At 35.2% G+C, this 8,796-nt stretch overlaps 1 long non-coding RNA gene across 1 annotated transcript; it reads left to right on the plus strand.

Moving 5' to 3' along the window:
- The first annotated feature begins 3,826 nt into the window (after positions 1-3,826).
- Positions 3,827-4,597, plus strand: LOC149932501 (uncharacterized). Its single transcript, XR_016473032.1, has 3 exons — positions 3,827-3,873; positions 4,182-4,307; positions 4,372-4,597. It is a non-coding gene; the product is annotated as an uncharacterized LOC149932501 (long non-coding RNA).
- The last annotated feature ends 4,199 nt before the right edge of the window (positions 4,598-8,796 follow it).

Here is an 8,796-nt window from a genome sequence, read left to right on the forward strand (position 1 = left end):
TTACGTTATTAAAAACGTAATCGATATGACTAAGAGCAATATTGGGTTTTCTTGAGATATCTAGCACATTTCCATTTTAGGGTGCAGTAAGATACGCTACAATAATATTGAACGCCAGACTATACTAAGGACAAGCAATTTAGTGATGTCTTCTGTCTACAGATAACATGCAAAACTAAAAATAATATGTAAATAACTCAACTTAATTTAAGAATTAGTGTATTTGATATTCTAAACTCAAAATTACCAAAATAATAATATTTTTAATTTATTTAGTAGGTCAACTAGTTTCGTGTATAAAATAGCATTTTCATTAATTTGAGGGGTAAATTTCAAAAATTAATATCTCGAAAACTACAAATATTACTTTGAGATTTTGAGTGAATATTATGTATTCGATAGTGGGAATTTTAAAAATGCTAAAATCGTTGACCTACGACTGAGGTGTCTGGGCAAGGTCAAAGGTCAAATTATTTAAAGGCCCAGATTTTAATGACATTTACGTCAAGTGACAACTCTGATTAAATATTCATATTAGGGTGCGCATTGTCTTTAAAATGAGGTATTACATGTGATTTTGCGATAATTATGTCTTAAGATATAGTAGAAAACATTTAGGGGGTCAAGGCGTACTTTTGAAAAAACGCGTATGCTGTATCTCGTAAACGGCTGAACCGATCGTTATGAAACTGTCAAAATCGTTTTCCTAGGCCCAAAAAACCCTGTATACAAAATTTGGGCAAAATCGAAAGGGGTCGGGTGTTCTGTGGCAGGCGTTTTGTCATGGAATGACCCGCTTATGTTATAACGCTAAATATAATTTTTCTTGAAAACCGTGCGAGGTAACTCGACAAACAAGGTAACATTCTAAAGGGTACAAATAGTAGTGTTAATGGTTTTAATATCAGGTCGGTTCTATGTGCGGTTATGGCGCTACACTGCAAAAAAAGGTTCACTAGTAAATCACTAAAAGCACGCTAAAAGTGCGCAACAAAATCGGATCACTATACACCAAGAGATCACATTTGGAACATAGTACTTCGTGTGTGTGTAACTAGTGTACTATAGTGATATACAAGCGTTAATAATACGTTCTTTAAGCAATTCAAAAGTGTGTACAGGTGGATCACTAAAAGATCACCAGCGCAACAAAATTGGCTCACTTGCTCACTTAAAGCACACTTAGGAAACACATAAGAGAACACTACTGTTTTTAGTGTTCCTGAGTGACCTTGAGTTTTTTTGGCATTCTGAAAGTGTTTCAAAAACAGTTCAAAATAGAGCACTAAAAGATCACCTGCTCAACAAAATTGGCTCACTTGTTCAATTAAAGAACACACCGGAAACACAGTAGAACACTTAAACAGTAGTGTTCCCTTATTTCTTTAAGTGAACAGGTGAGCCAATTTTGTTGCGCAGGTGATCATTTAGTGCTTTAATATTGAACGGCATTATTTTTGTTTGCAATTTATTAACGTGAATGATATAAGTATCTTTTTCTGCTACTACAGATATATCTAAAAAAATAGTTTAGATCCCGTGCGTTAAAAAAACTTGGTTTTACCGATATGGGTAGGAAATAAATATGTAAGGCAATAGGCTCCTGGCGTAGATTAGATATCTGGCAGCATTAAAGCTATCCGCAATGAGGAAAAATACCACATGTGGCTCTTATTTTCGTCTGCTTTATTAAGTTTACACTATAGTCCTTGGATAAATTAAAAGTTAAGCAGACGATTTTGAATTTACTTGTATCTTCTCTTTTCATGCACGGGGCCTATAGACGCCGTGCGTAGAAAAACAGGAATAAGAGTCGGCGTCTACTGTCCGTGTTTGAAAACAAGTGTGTTAGCCATACTGAAACGAATCTAGGTGGCGCCAGCGACGCAGAAGCTTTTGCTTAGCTTCTGCTAAGTGGGATCACCGTGTATCAAACGTCTGTTAGGCCCCATGTTCTCGTAGCTTTGACTTCATTACGTATTTGTATCCTCTACATGTCGTGGATGGCCGCCGAAAGGGGGCATAACGAAAGTTTTCAGTAGCTAATGGGGATAAAACAAACGTATGAAATTTCAATTCGCTACCGAAATTAGACTAGGTGGCGCAGCGACGCTCAAGCTTTAGCGTCTGCTAAGAGGATATATATAAACAATTTGATGTTACGCTTAGTGTACCAATTGGCACTATAAATTTAAAGTGTTCAAAAAGAGATTATGTGGTGTACCAAATTTTACAACGTGGTGTCCTCAAAGTGATAATTTAGTGTACCAAACCATTGATACTAGTGTTCTAAATGTGTTATGCGTTCTTTAAGGGCACCCTGATCACTTTAAGATCACTGATAGGTAAAACGAGATCACTTATAAGCGATATTTTCAAAAGAGTGAACACTCAGAGATCGTAAAATCACACATGGGATCACTTTGTAGAACATATACAGATCACATGTATGTGCTACCAATGTGTACAATAGTGATCTAAAGGTGAACGATTTATTTGCAGTGTATAAAGGGCCAAATTTGAACCCTACCTTCAATTTGTAATATGGTTATTAAACGCGCTTATGTAATAACGCTAAATATAATTTTTCTTGAAAACCGTGCGAGGTAACTCGACAAACAAGGTAACATTCTAAAGGGTACAAATAGTAGTGTTAATGGTTTTAATATCTGGTCGGTTCTATGTGCGGTTATGGCGCTATAAAGGGCCAAATTTGAACCCTACCTTCAATTTGTAATATGGTTATTAAACGCGCTTATGTAATAACGCTAAATATCATTTTTCTTGAAAACCGTTCGAGGTAACTCGACAAACAAGGTAACATTCTAAAGGGTACAAATAGTAGTATTAGTAATTTCAATATCATGTTGGTTCTATGTGCGGTTATGGCGCTATAAAGGGCCAAATTTGAACCCTACCTTCAATTTGTAATATGGTTATTAAACGCGCTTATGTAATAACGCCAAAAATTATTTTTCTTGAAAACCGTGAGAGGTAACTCGACAAACAAGGTAACATTCTAAACGGTACAAATAGTAGTGTTAATGGTTTTAATATCTGGTTGGTTCTATGTGCGGTTATGGCGCTATAAAGGGCCAAATTTGAACCCTCCCTTCAATTTGTAATATGGTTATTAAACGCGCTTATGTAATAACGCTAAATATCATTTTTCTTGAAAACCGTGCGAGGTAACTCGACAAACAAGGTTACATTCTAAAGGGTACAAATAGTAGTGTTAATGGTTTTAATATCAGGTCGGTTCTATGTGCGGTTATGGCGCTATAACGGGCAAATTTGATCCCTCCCTCCTATTTGTGATTAAAGGCGTTCATGTAAAAACGGAAAAATTATTCTGTTTCGAAAACAGTAACTCGAAAACATAATAGAGAGTAAGATTAGTAGTAGTACTATTCGAAAATTGAAGTCAGTTCTATTTGCGAACTATCATAGCGAAAATCGTTCTGCTAGGAGAAGAAAACACATTAATATATAAAATATAAACCAAAATAATAATATATAATTATCCTAATTTTTAAAAACGCTTAGTTTTTGTAAGTTTTAAGAGTTAGAAAAAACGTTTCATTTTTCGTTTATAAAAAAAATGTTTATTGTTTAATTCAGTCTTTGGTTTTTGATATTTTATTTTTGATGCTGCAGGAGTCCAGCGATATCCGGAATATAAATATGAAAACGTCTCTTACTGCTTTCCCCCTTTTTTTCTGGCAGATTGACGGTGGTACTTCCACAGGCCTTTGTTTTGTATTAATGTTTAAAAATTTATTTTAATTAAAGTAGTGAAATAAATGAATTTTAATTAACTAACTGTCACTTGGAAGATCACTATGAATGAAAATAGTGATGGAAACTTGGAAGGTATTTAAATCTGATAAATATAATAAACCAATGTGAATTTCCCACTGAATGATACACAACTAAAAATTTAGAAAACTAAAATTTACAACTTGAGTACTTTTCAAGAAAGAGGCTTATGCACAAGTTCATTCACTTTCTCAAATTTTGCGGACAGAGTTTTGGTAATATTTGTGATAATTGGAAGTACAACCTTTCAACAAATTAAATCAGCAATTTCATTCGGTGATTATTATTCAAATCACATTGGATGTAAGGGCATAGAGCAATTTTTGGCCACAAGTGGATTTCAATGTTTTTTAAAATGCCAGGTGAATCCCGGAGATAGGGTACAGCTCTCTCTATGAATGTTGTTACTATAGCCATTAACATGATAAAGCTTTGCTGCGGATACCTAAGGTTTCCTCTGTCGGACAATTTTATCAATCCAACTAATGGTGAGTCAGAATTAGGCTGTGATACATTTTCAAGGCACAATTCGCAAAAATGTTTTTCCTCTAGGATTTGTACTACATAACCAGCCAAGTATGCGATACTTGCTAGCCGTAAGGTGCATCTCTGTGTATCTGGGTACTCATAACTTCAGATGGTAACGTAACTTCATTGCCGTTAAAAATAGTTGAAAATCCATCGAGTCTAGTATCAATCATGGCTGATAGATCTGTGAAGCTGTCTTGGGGAACGTTAGATGTTTTAGGTTTTGTTAATGATATAGTGCCTCTCTTAAGGTAGGATTCCAAACTGGATATAGTTTATCTGGCATCAAGCATGTCATTCCCTCCAGCCATTTTCCTGAGAATGCTGAAAAACATTTCAATAGCATCGCTCGTTAAATTTCTTGTCAAGACAAACTGGAAACCAGATTTAAGGAGGTATGATGACACGCAAGATATTGTAGACAATGAAGTTATTCTAATAGATATTATAGATTCATATGTTTCCTTTGTCAATATTTTCTTTAATTTGCGGATCTTTAGACCTTGATAGTAATCACTTTCCTTAAAATGTCCCACTACAAACAAATCTTGCGTGATGCGTAAGCTTCATTGACCCCAAAATCTTTTCTAGATATGTTCTTAGTCCATAATTTGCATAAACTTTCATCAACTGGAAACTGATGAAATTATACATTGATATTCTTCTTAGATTCACAGAATGGAACACAACAAATTTTTGTGGTGGGCATTTTTGCAAATTAAAAATAGGCAATATTTTAAAACTAAAGTTTGAGAAATGTGAACTTAATTTAAAGAATAATAAAGGTATTTATTAAAAAATATGAATAATATTGTGGTTATTTATTTAAAATTCTGATAAAAAAATGCGAATACTGGTTTGAAAATTTTGAAAAACAAAAGAAACTTTGGTTAGGCTTAGCAATTAACTAATAAAACTCAATATAAGCATATTACTTTAATTAAATAAATGTTTTAAATGAAAACTTATTAGATAAAGATCAAATCATAAGATGTATATCCCAAACTTTCCAGAAGTTTTTGAAAAACAATGCAAAAAGGATTAACTAGTTGAATTTACCGCCATAGAAAACTATTAAATATCCCGCTAATTTTTTACATTTAAGAGGGGGGCTCAGACAGCGCTCCTAGTGTTAAAAGAAGGTATTCGCGGAAATACATAGGAGAGGAAATCTTTGCCTGGGCCGCTATGAGCGCGAAGCAGATCTCGAGACGGCCGTGACCTAGCAATCAAATTGAAGGTGCTTTTCGAACGAAAGTCAGGCGTACATTGTCTCAAAAGCATATTCAAGACATTTTAACTTCCACCGAAGCTCAAACGTTTGAAGAAGGTACAGTGTTCACAACTGCGTTTCTTAACCCTGTTTCAATAATTGGTGGTGACATGTTCGCATTCTTGACTCCCGAAAGTCGAATTCGAGAAGTAACGTTTGACGGTATTTCATGGTATTTAAGCAAATGTACAAAGAGCAATACAGGAGTAAATAAAAACAAACCATTAATTCAGTATTATAATTACTTGAGTACTGGCCCCGGAAATAATAATTACGATTCTGGCTTTAAGAAAATAATGTACCTAATTCGCGACTCGAGCAACAAATCTAAAGTAGGCGTAATTGTGCATTATCTCGGAGATGGATCGTTTTCCAGAGAAAGCAACTGAAAAGAATTTGCCCTCTAAACCAACCACGTCTGATGGCACAAGTCGGGAAGTACACACCGAAGTAAAAAATAATGAAAATAACGTCTCGAATATGTGTTCAAATCATTTATTGTATAACATTGACTACCTTGCAAAAGATCCAATGAAAGGTATAATTTTACAAACAGGTATTTGGAGTGATTTATTCGCTATTTGGGCCGCCCCTCAGTCAATTGATCTAGCTACTAGATTAATAAAAGCTTATTTTATTGACGTAAACCTCGAGCAATTAATTTTCTACGAATCGATCTGTCAATTAGAAAATTACATTACCTCATCCGTTTTTGTTTGAAATACTGAGGTGCAAAATGATCCTTGTTTTTCCTGTTTTTTTATTTTACATTGAAATAAAAATCATAAGATTCACGAATATCTTTGGACCCAGTTTATAGTTCCTTTACTCAAATTGGATAAATATGTTCGAAATATACCATTCATTACGAACTTGGATAAATAATTAATTGCCGCTTTATCCAATAGTCACGAATGCGTGAGAAACAATTTACGACTAACTCGTGATTCAATTTTAAAAACGGTTAATCTACATTTTGAAAGAGGAAAAGCAACGCAATTTGAAGAACAATCATTCCGTTATTTAATCGACGCCATAACTATGGACTCCGAAAGTAACTTTGGAGTCTATTTTACTATCTTTAAAGATTGCTGCTCAAAGGATTTTTCAGCTTACGTCGACTTAAATCTTAAAAACCATTTGCAAAATGGAGCGACAAAATCAAGAACTAAAACGTTTTCGGCGCTGAACAACAAAATTCCGCCGAGGACATTCGTTTTACCATTTCAAAGTTATTTTGATAGCGGGAACTTCGCACCGGATGATTTATGCTGCGTCATATTAAGTAGCTATCTACTTCAAATCGAGTCTTTGAAAGATTTTAATATTGCCTACGACCTATCAGCTTACAGTGAAACTCTTAAGATAGAAATCCCCAAACTGAACGTTGGACTAGCTCACGAAATTGTTCAAAGCGTTTGTAATGGAATTCCCAAATTAAAACCGATTAAAAAATGCGATCAATCTATTCAATACCAAAGCGAAGGTTACGTTGTTACAAATCCATTTGAATGGATTCCCGAAAAACAATCTTTAGTGATACCGGATGCGGACGTATGTTCTTGTAAATATCGCTCAGATCATCCTTGGGCTCCATGTTTTCATATGTTGGCGGTTAAATTGTATTTGAGCGAAAAAGAAACGACTCCATTAACAAAGCGGCCCTATTACTCTCTTTCTGTAATGGCAGATCGAAGTGAAGAACGCGCTCAACGAAAATATCCGGGTTCTGGTAGTTGTACCAAAACTAGCTTCAATTTCACTAAGCAGAAAGAGGAAAACTGCTGAAATTTCTGATAAAACACCCACTTTAAGTACCAGCAAAAAAGGAAGGGTTAACAGAAGAGTAACCTTTGAAGAAGTAGAAGAACAGACACTAAATAATGACGAAAGATCATCCGAACTGTTACACGAACTAGTAAACGATGCTATTACAATCTTGGAACCCGTCGAAGTTACGGGAGAAAGTAATTTATCTAACGAAAACGAAGTGTGCGTTTTGATGGAAGATAAAATTCAAGATATAACGCCCGGAAGTGGAAAAATTACGGTGGAGGCAATGGATAGCGAAAAGGGGAGAAATTGGCTTTATCACATATGTTGCTGATCACGAATGATATTGAGAATAACGTGAAAACAGTTGAACCCGCTAGTCTTCCAGGTAACGAGAGCGCCCAGTATGTTGAGAATGAGGAAACAGTTGAGCCCTGTTATCCTGCAGAGAAGGATTGTATTAAACCAATAGAGTTGGTTATTACGAACGGGAACGAAAATAGAAAAAAAGTCGTCTAAGATATGATTAGCACTGTTGGGTTAAATTTAGAACGAATAGTGGAGATAACGGCGGAAAACGTTGAAGACCTTAAGTCCATGGACAAAATTGTCCTTTTTGAATCGGATATTAGGAAAGTTATCAACTTACAGGGCAAATCGTATTTAACTCAAGATTTATTAGATGTATTAGAAAATCCGAATCACAGAGATTTCTCGTGGGACAAAGATCAATACGACTATTGGTGCGATAAGGGAGTAAGATGGCCCAAGTTACCTAACCCTACGGATGACGAATTTTTGCAAAGAAACCACACTTTGGCTGACCCTACCGGTTACGAATTATTGCAAAGTAGCCCATTACAAACAGACGACGAGAGATATTTCAAGACAATAAAACAGTCCAGTCAACGAATGCTCAAAAAAAGGTATAGAGGGAAATGTTGGGAACACAATTTTTGACTTGGTAACTTTGTTTGGACTAGTTAGGAGGTGAACATATCAAAAGCCCCCGCCCGTAGCCCATTTTTTGGTTTTTCGCTTATATCTCGGAAACTATGCGTCCTAGCGACATGGTCACTCTATACACAATGAAAGCTGATTAAATTTGCGACAGGTCTTACGCAGTCATGGTTTTTGATATCGTGCATAGTTTTCGAGATATCCGCTCTCGAAAGTCCGTAATTTTGGAAAAAAAACATTTTTGCCTCACATTTTTTGCTCTTTTTGACCGGATAACCCTTCAACGATGCACCCAAAAAATAAATTCTGCCCATAGGGTTGTAGAGCATTGAATTCACTTCAATAATATATATTACTTTACTATTTTATCTATTTTACTTCCAATGTTAAAGCAATTTCAGTGTTGAGCGTGAAATCTGAAGTTTTGCGACAACTGCCGACTA

Source organism: Leiobunum rupestre, chromosome 8, assembly GCF_980474605.1.
Source record: "Leiobunum rupestre chromosome 8, qqLeiRupe1.1.hap1, whole genome shotgun sequence".
Classification (NCBI taxonomy): Eukaryota; Metazoa; Arthropoda; class Arachnida; order Opiliones; family Sclerosomatidae; genus Leiobunum; species Leiobunum rupestre.